Genomic DNA, 27,853 nt, shown 5'->3' on the forward strand with positions numbered 1-27,853 from the left:
TGGTTGTCCTCAACTCGAGTCCAACTCATCGCAACCCCACGTGATAGAGCAGAAATGTCCCATAGGGTTTTCCGGGCATTAATCTTAACAGAAGCTAACTGCCAGGTCTTTCTCCTGAGAGGACAGTGGGTGTCCGAACCACCCACCTTCTGGTTAGCAGCCATTTGCGCTAACTGCTGTGCCCCCAAGGCTCCTGTCTGATACTTCAGTGCAAGCAAATTCCCAGTCTTCCGTTCTTAAATACTAGGAATGTAGAAAAGTTTATTATTTTTTTTTTTGTAATTTAGACTGAAATATTGTCAATTTTTGCTGAACACAAAGTAAATCTGTCATGTGTTAACTTATGTTCAAACTTAAAAACAGTAAATCTAATAAATCTTAGTTTTAAAGTTGAGTGTCACAAGAGCATCAGGGCTCTAATTAGGCATTTTCAGTGGTTCTTTAAAAAAAAAAAGAGAGTCCTGGAAGCTTTGTTTGTTTGTGGCCTCATTTATAAGTTAATTCTAGTATGATTCATTAAAAATTTTTATTTAAAACATAAAAATGTCACAGACAATTCCTTCTCAAAAAGGTTGGAAAGTATCCAAAGAGATCCAGAATGAAAACATTATGCAAAATAAAAGCCTTTACCAAAGTGAGGGAAAAAATTTAACAACAAAATGGGTTGAATTAACTTGGAAAGGGACAGCAATAATGGTTACACGATATGCAAAATGGAACTCACGCCACTGAATTTTACATGCAGAAACTGTTTTGTTGTTTATCTTTTCATCACAATAACAATAAAAAATAGACGAGCTTTGAACCCGGGAGTAACAGTGGATGGTGGACAACACCATCTAAGGGTTTCTAAAGGAAGGTTGGCATGTTGTCACTCCCATGGTAGGCCTCTTCTCATGTACTTCTTTACTCCTTCCTGCAGTTTCATTTTGGATTTGCTTTTTTATTTCTATTGCCTGCAGAGAACACTCACTACTGTAGCACAAAGAGTGCTGAAACAAAACAAGGAAGAATGGAGTCTTGCTTCCTGGTAGAGGAAAATCAGTCACAGAAGTGCACAGAGTTCACAACTCTCAGTTCAAAACACACACACACACACAAGAATCATTTCCATCTGGCAATTCTGTGAGGTTTCTAGGGACTCAAGGCACTATTACATTGGTCTATTTGAGATTTAAATCATGTTAAAAACTTTTTTTTTTTTAAACCTTCCATTTTTTTTGATGAGCGCAATTAGATACTCTAATGTTTTATTTAAACATGCAATGGTTGTAAAACACCAACAGCCCCACTGAGGACACAAGAACACCTAGCATACACTGGGGAGGTCACGTGGCTGAGCTAAGGATGCCTGGCCATTTGACATTTTAAGCAGCACCATGAGGACAGCTGGGGTTTCACCCTGGAGAGGCAGCTTGAAATAACTGTCTCTGGAATGGAGGGACATAGTCTTTTCCCAATAGCACCTGGTCAATAGGAACCCCCCCAGGAAGAACTGATCTGGGTGACACTCATATGTCCCAGTGGAGCTCTAATACTAAAATAAGCACAGGTATTGGGAAGAAGGGGAAAAAAAAAGAAGGAAAGACGGGAGGGGGCAGCATTTCTCAGGATCAGGTATGATCCCCGAGTCCACCCTGTGTCTCCAGTTCTAAATCCTGGGGGGGTAACCCCTGGCTGATTCTGGTACTAAAGCCATATTTCTTCTCAAAATTCTCAGGGAACCATTTAACTTACTTCTCAGGTAACCAAAAACCTATGGCAAATTGAGCACAGTCATTTATTTCTTAATCTAATTCACTGTCTTTCAACGCTGGAAATGCAAATTAGAGACTGTATAACCTCTCCAGGGAGGGTTTTTCCCAGGCCAGCCTGGTCTGTCTTTGTAGGCAACAGACTAAAATCCAATCTGTGGATAATGTGGCAGTACAGGAAAGGGAAAGACAGGGCCTTCGGGGTGAGAGGCCCAGAGGATATAAACGGCCCTTTTTGTACAATCATCATTCTGGGGAGCTTCCTTCTGTTAATAACCAACATGACCAATCCCAATCAGATGATGTGACTAGCTTAAAATAAGCTTCAGCGATTGCAGCAGACCCAATTGAGGAAATAAAAAATCATGTTGAATGCAACAGGGACAAAAAAATAACTCTGTGAAATTTAAAAAAACAAACAAAAGCCTTAGTCCAGTATTTTCCAGTTTTCCCAAGGTTTGGAAAATGCAGAGGTAAACAAAGCCAAAAAGGTTTGTTTACTTCAGGACTTTTTTTTTTTAGCACCTTTAAAGTGCTAGGAAACCCTGGTGGCATAGTTGGTTAAGAGCTCAGGCTGCTAACCAAAAGGTCGGCAGTTTGAATCCACCAGGTGCTCCTTGGAAACCCTATGGGGCAGTTTTACTCTGTTCTTTAGGGTCGCTATGAGTCAGAATCGACTTGGTGGCAATGGGTTTGGTTTTTGTTTGGTTTTAAAGTGCTAAAACCCATTGCTGTGGAGTCAGTTCCGACTCATAGTGGCTGTATAAGACAGAGTTGAACTGCCCCGTAGGGTTTCCAAGGAGTGGCTGGTGGATTCGAACTGCTGGCCTTTTGGTTAGCAGTCTCAGCTCTTAACCACTGTGCCACCAGGGCTCCTTAATGTGCTAAGGCGCATTGTAAATCCCTAAGCGAAAGCATTCTGCATGATCTAAAGGAGCCCCTTTGTTCCACAGAACATGAAAGGAATGTACTTGTATAATGCACTCCAGAAAATGTTGACCTTCTCTATAAAAATACTTTTTACTACTCTGCAATAAGGAGAACAATGGGAGTCAAGAGACTAGGACAGAGTTCTCCCCGGCTACTAATTTACCATGTACGCGGGACAGCTTTTATTGGCCTTAGTTTCTGCATCTACAAAATAAGGAAGCTGAAACTGGGTTCCCAAAAACACAGTGAAGCGACTTATTGATTTGGAAAGTGAAGATGGGGAAGAGAGTTATTTCTATATTAAATGTTAGTCTCAAGAGAAAAAAAAAAAAAAAGACAGCTGGACTTTGAGTTTCAAACATGTTTTCCCCATCTGATTATTAGGGATAGTTATAGAAGGGTACGAACGAAGGACACATATAAATATGAAAGACAATCCATAACGAAAGAAATGCAAAACTACAGTAACACTTCACTCTTGTCAAACCTAAGTTGACCATAAAATGTATCGTCCAAACCAGGGCACTTGAGAGTGAAAGGGGGCACAAACCAGATGGGATTCGAGAGCATGTGTAGCCCAGCTATGACCAGGCAAGTGGATTAACAGTCACCCCTAAAGTCAAAACTCACACTTCTACAGCACCTAGAAATAAAATTTAAAACAATACAAACATCCAAATCAGAAGAAAACAATTTCCTAAGCCCTTCTCACACACAGAAAATGTTTGACCTAACATAACAACTAACATTTACTGAGGGCTTACTATATGCCCGACTCTGCTCTAAGGTCTTTTACATGTATTAATTCATTTAATTCTCCCAACACCTTTTTTACTGATTAGGAAGGAATCTGAGGCTGAGAAGTTAGTACTGTGAAACCTGTGAGAGCCAGAACTCAGTGGGACTGCCTCGTTTTTCCACGTCCTACAAGTTTTCTGCCTTTGATAGGGTGCAGTCTTACCACTTTTCTATCTCTATTAGTAGAAAATATTTGAGTTTTCCTTCTCTAACAGGTTTTTGCCCTATGCAGGTTCTGGTTTTTGCAGGTTGTACTGTTTTTTTGCCCAAGGTCACACAGATAAGTGATGGAGCCAGTTTGTAAACCTTCAGTTCTACCCCTGGATACAACTCAAAAGCAAATGACATAGACCCTGAACAGCAAGTCAGAAACAGAGTCAGACAAGAAACCCTTTGCCTTTTGGGAGAGAGCTCTCCTCAGCCACTAATTTGCCACTTATGTGGGACAATTCTATGGGCCTTTGTTTCTGCATCTGTAAGATAAGACCAAATTGGAGGCAAAAGAAAACTACCAATCAGGCCAATCTCTTTGGGGCCATCTAATACAGAATCAGATGACCACCCTGTTCATTCCAGTGGCACAGAAGAATACGTTTACAATAGCTGCAACTTCACTAAACCTGTTGCCATTGAGTTGATTTCAACTCATAACGACCCTACAGGACAGAGCAGAACTGCCAAGGAACGCCTGGTGGAATTGAACTACTGACCTTTTGGTTAGCAGACATAGCACTTAACCACTATACCACCAGGGTTTCCCCCTTCACTAAAGGTAAGGCAAAATTATGTTCTACTAAACATGTTTATTGAGGCGGAGAAGTCTGAGTCATGCGGCTGGAAAGGGCTTTCAAGCTTATCTTGGTCAAGCTTATTTTTAAAACTGAATCAACAGTGCCATCAAAAACCTATTTTAAAACATTTTTGAAGCTTTATGTTAAGGTTCAAAATTCAATATCTAAGGAAATCTCCTTTCTAGGTGAAGCAAAAATAGATTACTTATTACTGTATTTATCTTCAAACACCAAAGAACTCATTTTAAAAAAACTTCTGCCAGGCAAAATCTTGCCATTTTGGGAATGTTTCATTGTATCAACTAGTAGCCCGACTACAGGAAGAAGAACAAGGGCATCAGGATTGGAGGAAGACTCATTGTAACAACCTGTGTTCTGTAGATAACATAACCTTGCTTGCTGAAAGTGAAGTGGACTTGAAGCACTTACTGATGAAGATCAACGACTACGGTTTTCAGTATGGACTGCACCTCAACATAAAGAAAACAAAAATCCTCACAACTGGACCAACAAGTGACATCATGGAAAAAGGAGACAAGATTGAAGTTGTCAAGGATTTCACTTTACTTCAATCCATAATCAATGTCCATGGAAGCAGCAGTGCAGAAATCAAACAACACACTGCATTGGGGAAATCTGCCGTAAAACACCTCTTTAAAGTGTTAAAAAGCAAAGATGTCACTTTGAGGACTAACGTGCGCCTGACCCAAGCCATGGTATTTTCAATCACCTCATATGCATGCAAAAGCTGGACAATAAGGAAGACCAGAGAAGAATTGATGTCTTGAATTATGATGTTGGCAAAGAATACTGAACATACCGTGAACTGCCAGAAGAACAAACAAATCTGTCTTCGAAGAAGTACAGCCGGAATGCCGGATGGCAAGACTTTGGATATGTTATGAGGAGGGACCAGTCCTTGGAGAAGGACATCATGCTTGGCAAAGTAAAGGGTCAACAAAAAAGCAGAAGAGTGAGATGGATTGACACAGTGGCTGCAACAATGGGCTCAAACACAGGAACGATTGTGAGGATGGCACAGGATTGGGCAGTGTTTCATTGTTATACATGGGGTCACTATAATTTGGAACCAACTTGACAGCACCTAACAACGTTCTACTACTACCAGTAATGTCTATCAGTTAATGAGTACTGACCCTGTGTCAGGTACTCCTAAGCAGTTTTCATGAATTAACTTCTTTAATTTTCTCAGCAATGGGAGGAACAGGTCTATGAGTATCCCTATAAGAAGAGACTGGAAGTTAGGAAAATGAGGCGTGGAAGGGTTAAGGTACTAACCCAAGGTCACAGAGCTGGTAGGCTGCGGAATAAGAGTTGGTGTTCAGGCACCTAGCTCTTATATGTATGAACAATGTTACCTTTGCAATTTTTTTCTCCTAAATGTTTTGAAGGAAAAATTTCCAGAGCAGACAAATACAGTTCCACTTCCGAACTGGGAAGTGAGTACACACCTGGCGGTGTTATTTTTGGTGCTTCGAAGGATCTCTCAGATATAGTAAAAAATGACTTAAGTCCAAGAGGATAGTTTATAAAATCAAAGCAAAAGGAAAGTAGGAAACTGTCTTTCTAAATATTTATAACTAGATTATATGTTCCTTGATAGCAGGATGACACTTTGGCTTCCTTTTGTGTGTATATGTGTGGTAAATATATACACAAAAAACATCTGCCACGTCGACATTTCTTACACGTACAATCCAGTGACATTAATGACACTCACCATGCTGTACACCATCATTACTATCCATTTCCAAATTTTCCATCATTTCAGTATTCCCCAAGGAACAGCTCCCTCTTTTCCTCTCCTTCACCCCCCTGTTAACAACTAATAAACTTGGGTCTCTATGCATCTGCCTATGCCAGATATTTCGTATAAGTCGGATCATACAATATTTGCTCTTTTACGACGGACTTATTTCACTTGACATAATATTTTTAAGGTTCACCCATGTTGTAGCATGTATCAAGACTTCATTTCACTTTACGGCTGAGTAAAATTCCTCTTCATGTATGTACCACCTTTGGTTTATCCATTCATCTGCTGAAGGGCATTTAGGTTGTTTCCACCTTTTGGGCACTGTGAACAGTGCTGCGATGGGCACTGGGGTCTTAGTCATCTAGTGCTGCCATAACAGAAATACCACAAGTAGATGGCTTTAACAAAGGGAAATTTATTTTCTCACAGTTTTTTAGTAGGTTACATGTCCAAATTCAGGGCGTCGGCCTTCTCATCAATGTTCCCCCAGACAAGGAGCCTCTTCACACAGGGACCCTGAGTCTAAAGGTCACGCTCTGCTCCTGATGCTTCTTTCCTGGTGGTATGAGGTCCCCAACTCTCTGCTTGCTTCCCTTTCATCTCTTGAGAGATAAAAGGTGGTGCAGGCCACACCCCAGGGAAACTCCCTTTACCCTGGATCGGGGAGGTGACCTGACTGAAGGCAGTGTTACAATCCCACCCTAATCCTCTCAACATAAAATTACAATCACAAATGGAGGACAACCATACAATCCTGGGAATCATGGCCTAACCAAGCTGATACACACATTTTTGGGGGGACATAATTCAATCCATGACAGTGTACAACTATCTGTTCACATTTCTGCTTTCATTTACTTTGGGCATATATCTAAGAGTGGAATCACTAGCATATGGTAATTTTTATGTTTAATTTTTTGAGGAACTGTCAAACTGTTTTCCACAGCGGCTGTACCAGTTCACAAGCCTACTGGCAATGGAAAGGGTTCTAATTTCTCTACATTCTCACCAACACCTGTTGTTTTCTTTTTATCATAGTCATCTTAGTGGGACTGAAGTGATATCTCATTGTGGTTTTGATTCGTGTTTTCCTAATGGCTAAGGATGTTGAAGGAGCCTGGTGGAACAATGGTTAAGAGCTGGGCTGCTAACCAAAAAGTCCACGTTCAAATGCACCAGCCACTCCTTGGGAACCCTATGGGGCAGGTTCTACTCTGTCATATGGGGTTCACTATGAGTCCGAACCGACTCGATGGCACATAACAACAATGATGTTGAGCATCTTTTCATGTGCTTGTTGGCCATTTGTGTATCTTCTCTGATGAAATGTCTATTCAAGTCCTTCGCTCATTTTTTGACTGGGTGGTTTGCCTTTAGTTGTTACTTTGTAGGAGTTCTTTATTTATTCTGCATATAAAACGCTTATCAGGTATTTGGTTCTACCCCCTAATTTTTCTCCCAATTGCTAGGTTGTCTCTTCACTTTGCTGATAAAGTTCTTCAATGAACACAAGTTTTAAATTTTGAGGAAGTCCAATTTATCTATTTTGCATCTTGTTGCTCATGCTTTTGGTGTCATACCTAAGAATTCATTGTTAAAAACTAGGTCCTGAAGTATTACCCGTTTTCTTGTTAAGAGTACTGTGATTTTCGTTCTTACATTAAGATCTTTGGTCTATTTTGAGTTAATTTTCATATATGGTGTGAGGTACAGGTCCAGCTTCATTCTTTCGCATGTGGAAATCCAGTTGTACCAGCATCATTTATTAAAGAGACTATTCTTTCCCCATTGAATGGACTTAACACCCTTGTCAAAAATCAAATGACCAAAGATGTATGGCTTTTATTTCCACACTCTCAATTCTATTCCAACGGTCCATACATCTATCGTTACACATTTAATACATTTTTGGATTCAGTTTGCTAATATTTTGTTGAAGACATTTGCATCTATATTCATAACAGATATTGGTCTACAGGTTTTTTTTCTTGTGCTCTTTAACTCCGGTATCAGAGTAATGCTAGCTTCATAAAATGTGTTGGGAAGTGTTCCCTCCTATTCTACTTTTTGAAAAAGTTTAAGAAGGAATGGAGTTACTTCTTCTATAAACGTTTGGTGGAATACCCCAGTGAAGTCATCTGGTCCAGGCCTTTTTTTTTTTAAAGGAGGATTTTCATTACTAACTTAATTTCTTCTGAGCTCTATTTCTTCTTGAGTCAATGTAGGAAGTTTATGCATTTCTAGGGATTTGTCCAGTTCACCTATGTTATCTAATTTGTTGGCATACAATCGTTCATATTATCCTCTTATGTTCCTTTTTATTTCTGCAGGCTCGGTCGTAATCTCCTACTTTAATTTCTGATTTTATATATTTGCATCTTCTTTTTTCCTTTGTCTAGCTAAAGGTTTGTCAATTTTATTACTCTTTAAAAAAAAAACTTCTGTTTTCATTGATTCTCTATTGTTTTTCTATTCTCTAGTTCATTTATTTCTGTTCTGATCTTTCTTATTTCCTTCTTTCTGGTAGCTTTTTCTAGTTCCTCAAGTTGTAAAGTTTGGTCATTGACTTGAGATCTTTCTTCCTTTTTAAAGTCTGCATTTATTGCTATTCCCTCTGAGCACTGCCTTTGCTATGTTCCATAAATTGTAGTATGCTGTGCTTTCATTTTCATTCGACTGTAAGTATTTTCTGACTTCTTCCTTGATCCCACTGGTTGTTTACTAGTATGTTTAATTTTCACATATTTGTGCATATCCAGTTTTCTTCCTGTTACTAATTTCTAATTTCACTTCAGTGTGGTCGAAGATACTTTGTATGATTTCAGTCTTTTTAAAGTTATTCAGACTTGCTTTGTGGGTTAACACATGGTCTAGCCTGAAGAATGATCCATGTGGACTACAGAAGAATGTATACCCCTGTGCTATTGTTGGGTGGAGTGTTTTATATATGTCTGTTAGGTCTACCTGGTTTATAACCAGTAAAACCAGCTGGTTTATACTGCTATTCAAATACTCTATTTCGTTACTGATCTTTTTTCTAGATATTCTGTTCATTGCTGAAAGTGGTCTCTTGACATTGCCAATTATTATTGTACAATTTTATTTCTCCCTTCAATTCTTTCAGTGTTTGCTTTATATATTTTGGGACTCTGGTGTTAGGTGCATATGTATTTATAACTGGTATCTCTTGAGAAACTGGCCCTTTTATCATTATATAATATTCTTCTTTGTCTCTTATAACAGATTTTTACTTGAAGTCTATTTTTTCTGCTATTAAAATTGTCACCCCCAGCTCTCTTTTGGTTACTATTTGCATGGATTTTTTTTTTCCCATTCTTTCACTTTCAACTTATTTGTGTCCTTGAACCTAATCTGACTCTTGTAGACAGTATATGGTTGGATCATTTGTTTTTTTTATAAATTCTATCTCTCTCTGCCTTTTGATTGGAGTGTTTAGTCTATTTACATTGATGGTAATTACCGATAAGGAAAGAAGCCATGGTGGTGCAGCAGGTAAGCGCTTGGCTGCTAACTGAAAGGTCAGTAGTTCAAACCCACCAGCTGCTCCGTGGAAAGAAGATGTGGCAGTCTGCATCTATGAAGATTTAGAACCTTGGAAACCCTGTGGAACAGTTCTACTCTGTCCTATAGGGTCACTGTGAGTTGGAATTGACTTGATGGCAATGTATTTGGTCTTCTGGTTTATTGATAAGGATTTACTTCTGCCACTTTCTTGTTTGTGTGTGTGTGTGTGTGTGTGTATTATATCTTCTTTCTCCCTCAGTGCCTCCAATACTGCCAACTTTTCTGTTATACTGATTTTTTGTAGTAAACCATTTTGATTCTCTTCTCTCTTTTTTTTTTTTAAATATCTTCTTTGTGGTCACCAGGAGGATTACATTTAACACCTTACATTTACAACAACCTGTTTCAGTTGATACCAACTTAATTTCAATAACATACAAAAACTCTATACCTATTCCATTCCTCACCGCTGCCTCATTTATGCTGTTGTTATCACCTATTACATCTTTATACATTATGTGCCCTATAACATAAATTTATACATATTTTTATATATCTGTCATTATAAAGCCTGGAAGAAATAACTAGAATTGCCAAACCCAAATACCTTAAAACTTGTCCTTATACTTGTCTATGAAATAACCTTTAACAGAGATCTTTTTTTTTACGCATGGCTTCAAGTCATTGTCTAGTGTCCTTTCTTTCCCATCTAAAGGGCTCCCATTAGCATTTCTTGTATGACAGGTCTAGTGATTACGTACTCTCTCAACTTTTACCTGGAAATGTCTTAATTTCACCTTCATTCTTTAAGGAGAGTTACACAGTACAGTGCAGTGAATTACTTATTATGGCCCTTCTAGCCATAGTCTTTGTGATTTCCACAAAAGAACTGGATGGGACTATGCAAATATGGTGTTTGTGGCCCACCAAGGGAATTGGACAGCTTGCTAAGAATGCAAATAAGGTGAATGGAACTCTAACGAGGGAACTGATCAGTTTTGCCATCCCACTAGGCTTAAAAAAAGAGAACCAGTCCCAGGGCAATGGGTGGACCAGACCTTGCTGCCACCAAGAAAGAAGAGCTAGGAGTGAAGTGCATCCTCTGAAACTGGGGTTCCTGTGCTGGGAACCTCCTAGACCCAGGAAACAGAGAGAGGTGTAGCACTAGAGCCTCTAGATCACCGTTTCTTCTGCCAGCTCAAACCTGTTGTTAAATCCTTCCATTGAGTTTTTATTTCAGTTATTGCATCTTTCAGTTTCAGTATTTCTGTCTGGTTTCCTTTTATAGTATCCATCTCCACAAATGGTTAAGTGCTCAGCTAACCAAAATGATGGCGGTTTGATTCCACCCAGAGGTGCCTTGGAAGAAAGGCTTGGCAATCTACTTCTGAAAGATCACAGCCATTGAAAACCCTATGGAGCACAGTTCACTCTGAAACACAGGGGTCACCATAAGTCAGAACTGAGTTGACTTGATGGCAACTGATTTGGTTATTGGTTTAATGTAAACTGTGGACTTTAGTTAATAATAAATATATCAAGACTAGTACGTTAATTAGAACAAATGTACCACAGTAATGTAAGATGTCAATAATAGGAGAAACAGTGTTGAGGGGGGTATATGAGAACTCTCTGTACTTTCTGCTCTAAAAAATAAAGTCTACTAAAAAAAAGGACATATTCTTGTTGATGAGGTACTGTGGGTTTCACCTGGAAAGCTGGAGAGTTAAAAAAACATGCTGGGTGATCACTGCCTGAGACTATGGCAGCATACGGAGAAGAGAATAAAGGACAATACAGAAACACGAATATAGATACTTAAAGGTGCCGTCATTCAGGGCAATCTTTGTAGACAGTTCAAATTCCAAACTACTGGATCATCAAAGAAATAGTTACATGAATGATTCCATGAATTACTCAAGTTCTTGTAAGTGAGAAGATGGTAACAGTTTAGAAGTTGCAGAAAATTCTGTACAAATCCTATTTTCCCTCATGTCACCAAGACTGAAAGAGTCCAAATAAATATGGAGGGGGGACAAAAAATGCCACGCTACTTATAAGTTTTCAGGGAAAAGAAAGATCAAGTTACACATAATGGGGGCATTAGTCCTTTTAATGGTCACTCACTCCAGGACTTCTGCCCATCAGAGTACTTACTGATATTTACAGAATCTTTGTTGGTATGCCGAATGATGAATGTGTTCCTCGTTAAGTTTTTTCCTCAAGTTGTCTACAGTGATAATCTTGTATACAGCCGTCCTAGTGAAAGATCTAATGGCGGGTTTGATGACAAACAAGTTTTGAGAAACTTTAGCTACTGAAGGACCCTCTTGCAGAGACACCAACAAGGCCTCTTACTAAAATAAGAAGCAGCAGAAAATCAAACAGAAGTCTCACCCTTGTAAGATTTTGAGAGGCCTTCCCTGCAACTATGATAAAAATTTTCCGATCTCCCTCCTCAACCCCAGTGCTCACTCTGTGCTACCCACTTACAAAAAGTTGTAGGAGGAACACCGGGAGAGGATATTAAAGTTCAAATATATCAGACTGGAACAGATAGTACAGGCCCTGTTTATGCAACATAAGCCTGCACCTTAAAACACTCTTTTGGATTTGTTTAGAACATCTGCAATAAAAAATTAAGACAACGTATGAAGCCCTTATTATAGAACACATAGGGAATACTCCTCAAATTGGTGAGGGGGTGGTAGAAAGGAAGAAGGGAAAGATGACTGAGGTTTACTACCTTGCGTGACTGAATGGTTAGCAATGCTGTGAACCAAGAAGAATTATGGGAGAAGCAATCTGTGGATTTTTTAGAGGTGTTAAGAATAATGGGTTTGAAGTTTCAGAAAGATGCTGTTGTTAGTTGCCATCAAGTCAATTCTGACTCACGGCAACCCCATGTGTGCAGAGCAGAACTACTCCATAGGGTTTTCAAGGCTGTGACCTTTGGGGGGCGGATTGCCACGCTTGTCTTCTAAGGTACCTCTGGGTGCGTTTAAACTGCCAACCTTCCAGTTAGTAGCCAACCACTTAATCGGAATGTGCCATTCAAGGAAGAAATAATGCAAACAAAACATACAAAAGAAGAAGTCTAAAAACAAGAGTCTCCTAATACGAATATTTTCATTTCTAGAGGTAACACTCGGGCCTGTGTTAATAGTACCACATTCTCAACAGAACTCATTTAGTTCTGATTAAAGATTTATAAATGTTCTACCAATGTTTACAAAAAGATAAATGGAGCATCTAAGGAATAATGTTGCTCATTTCTTAAGGCTCAAAGCTATTTCTGGCGTAACTTTATATTGCTGGATAAAAAAAAAAAATTACTGGATAGCACCCTGTAAAACAAAGGTGATCTCCAAGCTCTCTTCCAATCCTTAACGTGTCTCAGTCTAAGCATTCTCACAACATATCTATATTATTGTAATATATCAGTAAGACACCTTGGCGTTTACAAAATGTGTTCCCTCAAAATACGTACTGAAGTCCTGGTCATCTATACTTATGGATGTGATTCTGTTTGTAAATAGGGTTTTTCTCTTACATTAATGAAGTCATACCAGAGCAGGGTGGGTCTGAAAGCTAATCACTTCTAAGTTATAAAAAGAGCAGAAGAGACACAGAAACACACTCGGGGGAACAGAGATGGCAAGGAGCTCCCGTGGTTGCTGACAAAGGACCTCTCCCTAGAGCTGTGCCCTGAATTTGGACTTCTAGCTTCTTAAACTGTGAGAAAATAAACTTCTGTTCTTTAAAACTACCCACTTGTGGTATTTTTTGTTACAGCAATACTAGGTAACTAAGATGCTTAGGTATTAAAATATTTCATTAACTAAGTTTTTTAAAGATAGCTTCTTGAAAGCAACATTCTCTACCGGTTGTCTCATTTCTGCCTTCTCTGAAAGGACAATACTCTTTGGGTTCACTGTGTATGCCCATCTGTGAAGAAAATACTATCTCAGAGGATGAGGGTGTGTATTATACACAATAATAACAATCATTATTGGACTGCCTCCTCAGCAGTAATATCTTGCCAGCCCACCCCATGAATACGTAAATGTATGATATTCTCTAGAAATTTTAACAAAATATACAGATAAGTTTCCTTAATATATTTTTTCCATCTTTAGCTTTTTCTTAGTTTTCTTTCTCATGAGATATCGTAGACCAATCCATTTCCTCATTTGGGCACTGGGCACTGGATGAGATAACAGGTCTTCATTTGACTCCTGAGTTGTCTCTTTAAAAAGTGTTTCCTGCTCCCATCTTAGAGCCTGCTATTTGCCTGGAACACTTTTCACAAACTCTCTTCAGGGTTCATTCTTTGCTCTAATGCTGATCCCCTCAGAGAGGGCTTTTCCAATCATTCTATATAAAATAATATTCCATCGCATCAATCTCTATCCTCCTTTTTCAGTGTACTTTGCTTTATAGCACTTTTCACTACTTGAAATTATATGTTTACTTAATTGTCTCTCACTAGAATGTAAGCTCCATGCGGGACAGAATTTCATTTATTCAACACTAAATCCTCAGCACACAGTACAGTACCTGGCACACAGTAGGCACTGAGTTACTAGTGTTGAATCAGTTTTTAAAAAAATAAACATTCAGTAAGGAAAGGCTTGTTTTTAATCATTCTTTAAGTATTTCAGTCTAAAAACTGTTTCTTAGGAGCCATATTCCTTGTACATAGTCTGAGATTCTTAGAAGAGTGTGATTAAAAAATCGTACTAGTAATTGGGGGGGGGGGGAAGGCATATCCTAGAAAAAGATTTATGGAACCGTGGTGGTGCAGTGGTTAAGAGCTTGACTGCTAACCCAAAGGTCAACAGTTTGAATCCACTGTCTGCTTCTTGGAAACCCTATGGGGCAGTTTTACTCTGTCCTAAAGGGTCACTATGAATAGGAATTGACTCGACAGCAGCAGGTATTACGGGTGCACACACAGCCTCAAATATGACTCTGCTGAGATGTTTCAAAATATATAAGCAATAAAGTAATTATTTAAACACACACACTAAAACAATAAGGCAATGACATGGCTTCCCCTTTTTTACATTCCCCCCAACTTCCTTTTAATGATGACAGTGGAAGTTATCTTACATCAGAACGGGGACATATGGTTTACAAAGAGCTTTTTCATGCATTAAATCATTTTATTCTGATACCAAGTGCTCAATGTAAAGGCAGGCATCACTCTATTTTCTGAATGAGGAAGTTAGGGAGGTTAAATGACTTAGTCAAAGTCAAATACATAGTAAAATGGCAAAGCCAAGACTAGATCCCAGGTCTTCTGATCCCTACCCTAATCTAGAGTCCCTTTGCTTCCAAACAAAACAAAACAAGAAAACATCTCAAAGTCTTCGATGCTATACAGACCTTTCTGAAAGCAACAAATATGTTTTCCTCATGTTACTCTATGTCAGCTGTTGGTTACTCAACTCTTACATTGCTCAAGTTTCCACTTTATCTCTCCAACTACCCTAAGGTTAAAGATACAAATCTTATATTTCTTTATCTCTCTAGTGCTCTGCACTGTTGGTAAACAACTAAAAAAAGGTCTCTTAATTGTGGATTGCACTCCATAAATAATCAAACCACCTAGCATTCAAACACCAAAGACATATGAACAGCTTCCCTATTTTTACTCCTTATTACTTATTTTTTCCCCCTCCTTTGCAGGATAAGTTTTTGTAATTTCTATAATAAAAAAGAAAAAGTAGATAGAATAGTGTAACGACCCCATCGTCAAATTTCAGCAATTATCAATCTGTGGCAGTCTTGTATCATCTGTGTCCCAATGCACTCTCCACCCAATCATCTGGATTATTTTGAAGCAAATCCCACAAAGCATATCATTTCATCTGCAAATATTTCTGTATGTACAGAAAGCTGTTAAAAAAAAAAAAAGACGATACCATTATCACATCTAAAATAATAATTCCTTACATGAACTTCGCAGGCAGTGTTCACATTTCCCCTACTGATTTATTTTCTCTTGGTTTGTTTGAATCGATACAAGTAAGACTCCTACATTCTGACTAGATGATTAAAAAAAAAACACGTCTCTTAAATCTCCTTTAACAAGTTCCTTCTCCATCTTTCTTTTTTCCCCCATCTTCTCACAATTTTTTGGTAGAAGAAATCAGGTTGTATAAACTGGTAACAGCAGTTTTCCATAATCTGGACACTGCTAAATGCATAACCATAAAGTAGTTTAATATATTTCTCTGGTTCCTGTATTTACTGTATATTGATAGTTAGATTCAGAGACTTATTCAGATTCAGAACTTTTGTTATTTTTTATTAAAAAAACTTTTTTTTTTTTTTTTGGCCAAGATTGCTTCACAGGTGGTAGTGTGTACTTCCATCAGTAGGTACATAATGTCTACTTAACTGAGACCTTGTAACACAACTCTAGTTTTCTCTGATAGCTTCCTTGCTTTCTGAGATAACATCTCATTCCAGGTTTACCTTGCATTTTTCTTACCTTAGATCTGGAATTAGCTACTTTTTTAAGAGTCCTAATTCCTTTTAGTGGGAAATGGTATTTAGAAAACACAACCTGGGTGCTGGGATGCTCACTGCCTTTTCAGTGCACAAAACTAGAAAATTCTGTACACACTCACATTTATATATACAGGCGCATATACATGAACACATATATATCCTGGGTTTATACTGACGCTTCCAATTAAAATTCAGATTTAAAGGATTTTAATCTAATCTCAATCTTACATCTGATTCTCATTTCTCACAAGCCCAAACCCTTTATTCTCAATGTTACTTACATAGTTGCTCATTGCTGCTTACATAACATATACATGACAGCCTCAGAACAAAAATATCAATACTACCACCAACAATATGATAAATAAAAATAATTTTCTTTTCTTGCGATTCTTTTTATAGTTAGTATATACCCAACTTAGGACGTATAGTCAAATTAAATGCCTTTTAAGTTACTTGGAAGAGTCTACTCGGAGTGCTATTACCAACTGAGAGAACATTTCAAAACTTTTATTTTTATATTTAGGCACTACAGTTTAGTGTTGTTACATACTTATAAAATACTAAGATGGGTCTAAAATCAAATCCACAAAACAAGGTATATTTAAAGAAGACAAGCTTCTATCCCTATTTACTTTATCCTAGTCCCTTCCTTCCTCATAGGTAATGTTATTAATACTTTTATTTAATACCCCAAATACCCTCTATTTGGCTACTATCCATTGGTTCTCTACTATGTAATGCTGAAATTAGCTAGTAATGCTGAAATTAGCTAGTAATACCCTCTCCTTCAGCAAATAATTTTAGGGAGTATCTTTTTAATTACAGTTAATATTTATATCAGGTAATCAACCAGCAGGTTTATTCTACCTTTCATATAGTCTCCCCACATTTTTGATAATAAAACTTTATCTACAGAATAAAACACAGTGATTATATATGAGATTGTCTTGCTTACTCTTAGTTTTACCAGCAAAAATACACTTAATGCCTGTCATCAGTTTAAAGTACCAGTTAAAGATTACTGTTAAGTATACATGTTCATGGAGCCCTGGTGACACAGCGGTTAGTTAGGAACGTGGCTAACCAAAAGACTAGCAATTCGAATTCACCAGCTGGTCCTTGGAAACCCTAAGGGGGCAGTTCTACTCTGTCCTATAGGGTAGCTATTAGTCAGAATTGACTTGATGGCAATGGGTTTGGTTTTTGATGTTAGTTCAGGTCAGGTTTTGCTGTCAAATGCATCCAGGTCAGGTTAGCGTTTGCCATCAAATGGATTTGCCTCGCCCACTCCCCCGCTTAAAAAAAAAGACGGTTTTCAAAATTCTGAAGATTGTGCACCTGTAGTTTGTAGCTAAAGATCAGGTCTCTTTCCCCTACTCTCCCTCCTCACCAAAAAAAAAAAAACAGTCAAGTCAGGAAACATTTTTTTTACATATTAAAGAAGGTATCTTTTAAACTGGCATTTTTGTAAAAAATTCCACTGTATTACTGCAAATGGAGACTTCTTGTTAAGAGTTTTGTTTACGAGAATCTTGTTAAGCACACGTGGGCTTTTTCTAATATAACTTATTATAATTCAAAAGCGCTGCCTGTCCCCTGCTGATACTCCCCCTCCCCATTAGAAATGCATTTTTCAAAAGAGTACAAAAGGGCATCACATTCCATTAATCTATGCAACATTCTTTTAAGTGAAACCATTAGAACTTTTAAGACTGGAAATAAGGGAAAGAATATAGAGAAAGGAGAAGGTGCGTGGTTCTTAGAACTTTGACTATGATAAAGAGATTCACAGATTAATTTTGGGAGTGGGAGGTATCTAAATTTTTTCATTCACATCTCCTAAAATGAAACTATATATTCTAGTATTTCTAATTATGAAATAGTTCTTAAATATCTGCTATAAATGTATATTTAGCATGGTCTGAAATTTACGTCATGAACAACTTAGGAATACCAAAACAAAGACTGACGCATAGCGACCCTATAGGACAGAGTAGAACTGCCCCATCGTTTCCAAGGAGCTCCTGGTGGATTCAAACTGCCGAACCTCTGGTTAGCTGCCATAGCACTTAACCACTACGCCACCAGAGTTTCCAACTTAGGAATAGTCATTAGGAAATCTTGTAGAACATCATTCTAAATAGGCTAAGAAAACTCAAGCCAGGGAAAGAATCATTAAAAGAGATAGTCATTTATGAGAAATGATTTTTATATGTAGCTATATTCTTCTTTACGAAAATTAAATTTATATCTACTCTTAAACTTGGAAACTATTACGTTCAGATGTATATTAAAATTTGAAACGAATACTTAAATAGGCTACTCTAGAACAGAAATGACAAACATCGAGTGTAAATAGTCAACAAAAGCAAAAAGTAAAAGTGAGCTATGTTACAAATCTTTTACTGCTAGACATCGAGTATGGGTATTGTTTCAAATTTAGGTTCAATATTATAAAGGCTGTTTCCTCTTTAATAGGCCAAATACAATGATTAGGTACAGGGCTCCAGAATTATTAACCTAATTATTTTCTTTACCATACCCACATTTCTTTTACGCAAAGTGCACAGACATTAGTTTTGCTGATTTTTAAATCTTTAAGTAATTATCCAACTCTTATGTTTAATACATTTCTGATAAAAAGTCATTGTGCTCTTAAGAACATTTTCAGGCGGGTACCGTCATGGGTTGAATTGTGTCCCCCCCAAAATATGTGTCAACTTGGTTAGGCCATGATTCCCAGTATTGTGTGGTTGTCCTTTATTTTGTGATTGTCATTTTATGTTAAAGAGGATTACGGTGGGATTGTAACACCCTTACTAAGGTAACATCCCTGATCCAACGTAAAGGGAGTTTCCCTGGAGTGTGGTCTGCACCACCTTTTATTTTACAAGAAATAAAAGGAAAGGGAAGCAAGCAGAGAGGCAGGAACCCCATACTACCAAGAAAGAAATCAGGAGCCAAACAAGTCCTTTGGACCCAGGGTTCTTGGCACGGAGAAGCTCCTAATTCAGGGAAAGATGGATGAGAAGGGCCTTCCTCCAGAGACGAAAGAGAAAGAAAGCCTTCCCCTGGAGCTGATGCCCTGAATTTGTACTTCTAGCCTACTAAACTGTAAGGAAATAAATTTCTCTTTGTTAAAGCCATCCATTTGTGGTATTTCTGTTACAGTAGCACTAGATAAATAAGACAGGTTTTTGTAACCTAAACCTACCATCACCTATTTGGTGATGGTACACATCACTACTATCAAACAATGTATTTTCTTCACCATCTCACATCCCAATAGGTTTGCTATTTGCAAAATTAAAATGTAATTTAATTTTCTTTATTAAAAACATGGAAAAATAATTTTTAGCATCTTAATGGCCTGTTTTTTCCTTTTCTAGAGGGTTTGAAAACTTGGGATTTACACTGCTGAGTCTGGAAAGAATTTTAATGGTTTTAGAACACATCAAACTATCCTAAATTTTCTCTTCTCTACCTACCCCAGGAATAAGAATCTTTATTTTTCCCCATTCGCTTATGAGAATAATACATGCTTCTTGTAAAAAAAAAAAAAAAAATTTTTTTTAACATACAGGAAAGTATAAAGAAAGGCAATTCCCTGAAATCCGTTTCTATCTCCACAAAGATAACTAGTCAAGATCCAATTTCTACTTTTCTAATTTGTGACATAAATTAACCTTAAACAGTTTTAAATAGGATATTTTACAGACAGTTCTGGAAAAAACTATTCTCATTTAATAATGTAACAGGGATACAAACACATAGCCACACGCACAATTTTACTTTACCTTTTTAAAATCCCTCTGGAGAACTGTACTGTATAGGTATGCCATAATTTGTTTAACCAAATTCATATTGAGGGTCATTTCCAATTTTTGATAAACAGTGCTGCAATCCCTTTATGCTTACCTTTGCCCACTCTAAATTACGTCATTAGAATAAATTTTAGGTAGGATTGCTGGGTCAAAGGGTACACACATTTCTAATTTAGTCACTTAGTACCAGAAAAGCTGCAATTTATACACCTACCTACTCTGCATGAGAATGGTGGAAATGCTGGGCATTATTAACCTTTGCCAATATGACGGCAAAAAAAAAGGTCTTATTGCTATCTTAACCTGTGTTTTTTATTAAAGAAAAGCAAAATCGCTTAGTATTCTTAATTATCTCTTTATATTCTTTGTCCATTTTTCTATTTGGTTTTTCTTTTCATTGATTTGTAACACTTTTAACGTTAAAATATCAAAGGAAAATATTTATATTAGTCTTTTTGAACTATGATGGGCTTTTGTCATAAATGTTTAAAATTTTCATATAGTTAATTCTGTCAGCCTTTCCCTTTGTAACTTCTGAGTTTCAGGCTTCCTGCTGTAAACATTTTTATATCAGAAAACAAACTTATAAACATGTAAATAGGGAACACTAATTAGGAAACCTCTTTTTTGTTGTAATCTCCAAATTAGGCTATGTGGGGTAAATACACTCTTCAATCAGAGCATAAAGCTGACTTTAAATAGTGTTTATAGCACAGTTGTTATTAAGTAATTCAATGTGCTTTTTTTTTTTTTAATTATATCTTAAATACAAAGGTAACTCAGTTCTCTGGCGTTGCTGGGAAATGACGTAGATCAATTTTCCAGATAACTGAGGGAGCTTTTGGTAGCCACTGTGGTATACAGTGTAGACAGATAAATGCCGCTGAGTGGACTCTGACTCATGGCGACCTTACGTACAACAGAATGAAACCCTGCCAGGTCCTGTGTCATCCTCACAACTGCCGGCATGCTGGAGTCCACTGATGCAGCTACTGTGACAATATCTCACGGATGGTCTCCCTCACCCTCGCTGACCCTCTACTTCACAAAATGTCTCCCTCAGTAATTGATTTCTCCTGATGACATGTGCAAACCAAGTGAGTTAGACAATGTTCTTTTGTGATCCATAAGATTGTCATTGGTTAATTTTTGGAAACAGACTGCCAGGCCTTTCTTTATAGTCTGTTTTAGTCTAGAAGCTTCACTGAAATCTATCTACCATGGATGATCCTGCTGGTATTTGAGATGCTGGTGGCATAGCTTTCAGCATCACAGCAACACACAAGCTACCACAATACAACAGACTGACTGATGGGTGGGAGTTCCCTGAGACCTCTGTGACCTTCATAGTTATTTAGCTACTTCTCTTCAGAGCCTTTAGTGGATCTGATTCCAGAGTACATTAACCCTTTCTAAATGTGTTCCATAAGCGTCTATTATTGCCTTTCTGTTCTCTAACTGGAATCTACAATAAATGAAGTCTGCCAAGGGAAATCGGATGACCAAGCGCTGTGTTAAAATAAGTAGGAAAGCCTCCATCCTTAAGAAGTGAGCAAGTATGTAAGCTTTGTCATAATTACACCTTTGGGAATTAAAGGTTTTATTTTAATTCTTAAAATTTTACTTAACTATAGTTTAGCAAATTGCCAGAAGTTTGCCAGATAAGTAGGGGTATTGAAGGTCTTGAAGCTTCCAATACTACAAAATACAATAGTGTAAATGAATGCTAGCCTCTGACACAAAATCCGAGAAGCTAATCAGATGATCAAATACTGATAAATTTCAAACACAACTGACAAATATAGAAAAAGTATATTTGAATAATTTCTCACTAGCTTAATTAATCTTCCTCATATTCATTTTTACAAATGGCTTCATTCTTAATGCTAACATAAATAAAGGGCCTTCACAGATTTAAGCAATTTCAAAATAAAATTTAAAACGCTATTGAATTTCTCTCTGAAAAATGTGCTTTCTTAATATAGCCCACTCTCAACTCTCCAAGGATAAAGGCATGAAGCAATATGAAGAATCTCTAGAACTACAGATACAATATCTAAAACTTGGAATATAGTATCTCATTTTTTATAGTAGATATACTTTTAAAACTCTATTATGCTTAAATAGCTCCTGAACCCATCACCTGTCACTTTCCTCCTTGCTCACTCTTTTTCAAATACTATCTTCCCTGCTGTTCTTAAACATTTCAAGTCTTCTCTCACCTCAAAGCTTTGGTAGTAACTACTCCTTCTGCCTGAAAAAGTCTTCCCTCAGATATCCAAGGAAGATTCCCTTACTTCCTTCTTGTCATGCCACCTTATCAGAGGTCTCCCTGACAGTGTTAGTCAGAACTGACTCAACAACAACAGGTGTTTTTTGTTATTGTTCTCTACCCCTACTCCAGTACACTACACTCTGTTTGATTTGATAAATTAAACCATTTGACCCTGAGAAGTGGCATCTTTGTTGATTTCAAAAGGATGTCTGGCATTCATTCTCTTGTGTCAATGTAAGATATTGACTCTCACAGTTAATACAGTTCCTCAAACATTGCTTAAATCCATGCTGCAGTGTGATGGATCACTTTTATATGGCATTTCTCTCCAAGGTCTTCTAACTCCCACCAAACGATTGAGTGGAACTATGCAAATAAGGTGCTTATCACCAAAGGGGATTGGAAAGCTTGCTGATAATACACATAAGGTGCATAGCACCCTTATGGGGGGTGGGACCATGCAAATAGGTGTATGAAAACCTGAGGGGATCTGTCAACTTTGCCATCCCGCTAGGCTTAACGGGAGACACTGAGAGGGGAAGGAGTTGTAACACTGAAGGCAGCGAGAAACAGTGGCATAGCAGTAGCAACACCGATAGTGGTAAGAGACAGCAGGAACCAGGAGACTGGTACAAGACAGCTGCAGTGGGGCTTGCTGACCTGGGAGCTAAGAGTCCGGAACAGGGCCCAGCAGCAGAGGGCAAGAAACAGCTATCCTGATGAAGAATGATATCCTCAGTTGTTCCTCTTTCTTCTGAGTTGTTTCTAATTCTGAGTCGTCCCCTGTTAATTCCCCAAGAAACCCCTTAATCGTGAGTATTGTCTATGAGTTGTGTGGCCATTGCAACAAATTATCAAGCCCAGCAGAAAAGCAGAGTTCTGAGGGAGGGACGGCTGGTGTCAGAACAGGTAAGAAGGACAGAGGAGATGTGTCTGACCTCTGCCTCACAGGAATCTGCCTTGGGCTGTTGATGCTGATGACTCTCCTCCCCGCCTGTAAAGCTAGATGAGGAGATCGGATAACTCGGCCACACTGCTTTTACACACAGCAATAAAGGTCTGCGGTTTGAACCCACCAGCCACTCCACAGGAGAAAGATATGGCAGCCTGCTTCTATAAAGATTTATAGCCCTGGAGAGGCTGTGGTGCAGTTCTACTCTGTCCTATAGGGATGCTAGGAGTCAGAATCGACTCCATTACAGTGGGTTTCTTAATTTCTCTAGAGAGGAAATGAAATCAACTGACACCAAACCTTTTAAAAACAACTTAAGTCTAAGCCTTCTCTTTTCTAGCTGACCTGATCTCAGTTCTTCCCAACTTTCCTCATCTTTAAGATCAAAGAAAAAAAAATTAACAATCAATGGTTTTTAATATGTTCACAGAGTTGTATAGCCATTGTCACAGTCATTTGTAGACTATTTTCACCGCCCCAAAAAGAAAGTTCAATTAGCAGTCACTCTCCATTCCCCAATTCCCTGGCCATCGGCAACTACCAATCTACTTTTTGTTTCTATAGATTTATTTACCTTGTATATTTTATATAATTGGAATCATACAATATGTGGTCTTATGTGACTGGCTTCTTTTACTTGGCATAATATTTTCAAGATTCATTCATGTTGTAGCATATATCAGTACTTTATTCCGTTTTAATGCTAAATAATATTCCACTGTATGCCTATGCCACATTTTATTTATCCATCAACCAATGAGCCTTTGGGTTTTTACTTTTTGACTATCAGGAATAATACTGTTTTTTTAAACATGTGAGTGCTGTTTTTGGGGAGACAAATGTTTTCATTTCTCTTGAGTATATACCAAGAAATGGAATTGACATGTATTTTTTAATTGTTTTCTGTCTCCCTTGCTTCCTCCCTCATTATAAAGTAAACTCCATGAGGTCTGGGTTTTTGTTTTATTCATTATTATATCTCCAGTGCCTACAGCTGGGTCTGGCATGTAATAGGTGTTCAATAAATTTTGTTGAATGCATAAATAGAATGGTAAAATAAGTTTGCCTTCCCTGAACACACCAATTGAGCAGAGAGGGAGGGAGCAAAATGGTAAAGAGATAACCGTGCTGTGACAAACTGTGAATGCCTAGATAATATAGACAAATAAGATTTGATCAAACTCGTAATTAATTAAGCTTTAATCCTTAATATTAGACAGACTGCTACTACTTTCATTAGCTCTCAATTAACTCGTGCTGACTCTGTTATCCTCCTATAAACCAAAGCCAGTTGCCACTGCGTTGATTCTAACTCGTAGTAACCCTGTAGGACAGAATAGAACTGCCCCATAGGGTTTTCAAGGCTGGAAATCTTTAAAGAAGCAGACTGCCATATCTTTCTCCCGCAGAGCCACTGGTGGATTTGAACTGCCGACTTTCGGTTGGCAGACGAGCGCTTTAACCACCGTGCCACTAGGGCTCCTGCTTATCTTCCTATAGCTGTTCCTCCTATAGCTTTTCACAGTCTTCTGCTCACTCATCTCTTTCGGCAAACAACCTTGCTTCCTACTTCACTGATAAGACTGAAGCCAAACAAATGTTCTTTTTTCTGTACTACTTATGAGTATTGCTATACTCCTCCCGTTTATTTTACCACCCAATTTCATAAGTCATTTACGTCTGGTCTTCACTTCTCAACACCCTACTTCTTAATCCCTTTAAGTCAAGATGGGGATATTAATTTGCAAAACTATCTCTACCTCCTACTGAAACTTGCCAAATGTAATGTTTTCCCCCTCAATCTTTATCTTCTTTCATGTCTTCATGAAAGTTACCATTATTATTTTTTTTTGAAACATTCTCTTCCTTCAGGATACCACATAGTCACAATTTTTCTATGTATGACTCCATTTTCTTTCACTACTATAGCATAACAGATCACTTTTGTGTGGCCTTTCTAGCTATGGTCTTGTAACTCCCACCCAAGTGATTGGGTGGGACTGTGCAAATAAAAAAATCGTGGCCCACCAAGGGGATTGGTTAGTTTTGCCTTAAATGAAAGCCAATTCCAGGGCAGAGAGGAGAGCCCACCATCACCAAGGAAGAACAGGCAGAAGTCAGTGCATCCTTTGGAGCCAGGATCCCTACGCTAAGAAACTCCTGGGAGCAAGAGACAGAGACAGCAAGATGTAACCCTGAAGATGCTGAGAGACCGTGGCAGGAGAGACCTGGCAGCAGAGGCCCGGCAGCAGCAGATGGTGTGGTGGGCTTCCCCGGCTCACAGAGACAGAAAACTGAGCACCTCTGGGCAGAGGCCTCGGGAGAGGCGTACCTGCAAGCACAGTTAGGAAGAGGCTGTCCTGATGGAAGAACTTATCCTGAGTGTGCCTGAACCTGAATTGTAACCTGTTACTTTCCTAATCTTAAGTCTTCCTCCAATCCTGATGCTCTGTTCTTCTTCGTATAGTTCAGCTTATCGGATAATTTGCTCAGCATACAGATGGAATAGGTATGGTGAAAGGATAGAACCCTGATGCACACCTGCATTATGCAGATGACACAACCTTGCTTGCTGAAAGTGAAGAGGACTTGAAGCACTTACTGATGAAGATCAAAGACTACAGCCTTCAGTATGGAGTACACCTCAACATAAAGAAAACAAAAATCCTCACAACTGGACCAATGAGCAACATCACAATAAACGGAGAAATGACTAAAGTTATCAAGGATTTCATTTTACTTAGATCCACAATCAACACCCACGGAAGCAGCAGCAAGAAATCTAAAGATGTATTGCACTGGGCAAATCTGCTGCAGGATACCTTTTAAAAGCGCTGAAAAGCAAAGATGTCACCTTGAAGACTAATGTGCGCCTGACCCAAGCCACGATGTTTTCAATCACCTCCTACGCTTGTGAAAGCTGGACAATGAATAAGGAAGACCGAAGACTTGACGCCTTTGAATTGTGGCGTTGGCAAGGAATATTGGATATACCATGGACTGCCAGAAGAAGTACAACCAGAATGCCCCTTAGAAGCAAGGATGGTGAGACTACATCTCACACACTTTGAATATGTTATCAGGAGGGATCAGTCCCTGGAGAAGGATATCATGCTTGGTAAAGTAGAGGCCAGTGAAAAGGAGGAAGACCCTCAACAACATGGACTGACACAGTGACTGCAACAACGGGCTCAAGCATAGCAGCAATTGTGAGGCTGGCGCAGAACAGGGACAGTGTTTCATTCTGTTGTATGTAGGGTTGGTAAGAGTTGGAAGCGACTCAATAGCACCTAACAACAAAAACACTTCCCTAATAAACCCCATAATTGTGCGTATGGTCTGCGAGTTGTGTGGCCACTGCACTGCATTATCAAACCCAATAGTGTGTGCTGTGGGAGGGACAGCTGGTGTCAGAGCTGGAAAAGGTGGCAGAGAGAGACGGCATGTCTGACCTCTGCCTCACAGGAATCAGCTTTGGGCTATTGATCTTGGTTTCCCTTCCCCCTTGTGAAAAGGGAGGTCAGACACTGCCCCCAAGCCATTATTACAACTACTAAAACATGGGCTATCCCCAAGGCTCTCTTCTTCGTACTCTCCCCTATTATTCAACATCACTGTTTTTATCTATCATTTGACAAGAATAAATTACCTGACAATTATATCTCTAGCTCTAGCTTCTCTCTCAAACTCCAATCTTAAATCTTTAACTTCTAGCTGGACGTCTCACCAGAAGCTCAAACTCAACATATCAAAGCCAAAAAAGATAATTATTTTAAACCACTCAGCACATAGTAGGCTTTCAATAATTATGACTGAAAAGTTAAAGAAGAGTAGAACAGGAAACTAAATTAGTCCTCTCTACACAAATGTCTTGTCTTTGTTAGAGACATTCTGGGCATTGTGGGTCAAAACCACAGGCATCTCACCATTACCCTCATTCCCTATATCAAACCAGCTCACCAATTCCACTGCAAACAACTCAGACCAAGTCATTATTACCTTGTCCTCGGATTGTCACAAAACCAAACTTGGTCCCTGCTTCCAGTCTAATTTATCTAGCACACCAACACCAAATTAATCTTCCTAAAAGAGAGCTTCACTCAAGAATGCAGACTAAGTACAAATTCCTAGCTACAAGCTCTATTTTTTAACGTCTATCTTGTTCATACTCTACATGTATTTTATAATTAAGTTATGCCAGTATTTCCCAAAGTGTATTTTATAGAACACTAAAGCCTGAAAAATATACTAAAATGAGCCTTTTAAAAAAGGAATCCTGGTTAGTTTAGAAAACACCAATTACTACAGCCCTGTTCTGTAGACTTACTCATTGAATATTTGAATATCATCTCTACGCCTAGCACTATACTAAATGCTGGGGGGTTACAGTGGTGAATAAAATAGTCTTGGCTCTCATGAAAGACATGCAGATTTAAACAAATAATTACATAAATAAAACTATACACAGGGACAAATGTCATAAAGGAAAAGCATGGGCTACTATGAGAAAGAACAAGTACAGCTGATCTGTTGACAAGAGGTGGTGGTGGTGTGGAGTTAAGGCAGAGTAAACAGTTTAGCAAATTCTAGGAACAGGAAAAAGGCCAAGGTGGCTAGTGGAGTGAAAGCAAAGAGGTTTTGGGCGGGGGGGCGGGGAGGTTGGATGAGGCAGGACACGTAGGTCATGCGTACTATTGCAAAA

The 27,853-nt window shown here is 38.4% G+C and overlaps 1 protein-coding gene across 8 annotated transcripts in view; it reads right to left on the reverse strand.

The window, feature by feature from the left end:
* The window catches only part of BTBD7 (BTB domain containing 7), a 106,577-nt gene that overhangs the window by 64,819 nt on the left and 13,905 nt on the right, over nt 1–27,853 (reverse strand). The window contains exon 1 of one of the 8 annotated variants that reach the window (XM_064292903.1): nt 147–27,777. The exons of the other annotated variants lie outside the window; for them this stretch is intronic. The gene's annotated coding sequence lies outside the window, so the exon portion shown is untranslated. Of the gene's footprint in view, nt 1–146; nt 27,778–27,853 lie in introns of those variants that run through there. 8 annotated transcript variants of the gene reach the window in all.

Source organism: Loxodonta africana, chromosome 10, assembly GCF_030014295.1.
Source record: "Loxodonta africana isolate mLoxAfr1 chromosome 10, mLoxAfr1.hap2, whole genome shotgun sequence".
NCBI lineage: Eukaryota > Metazoa > Chordata > Mammalia > Proboscidea > Elephantidae > Loxodonta > Loxodonta africana.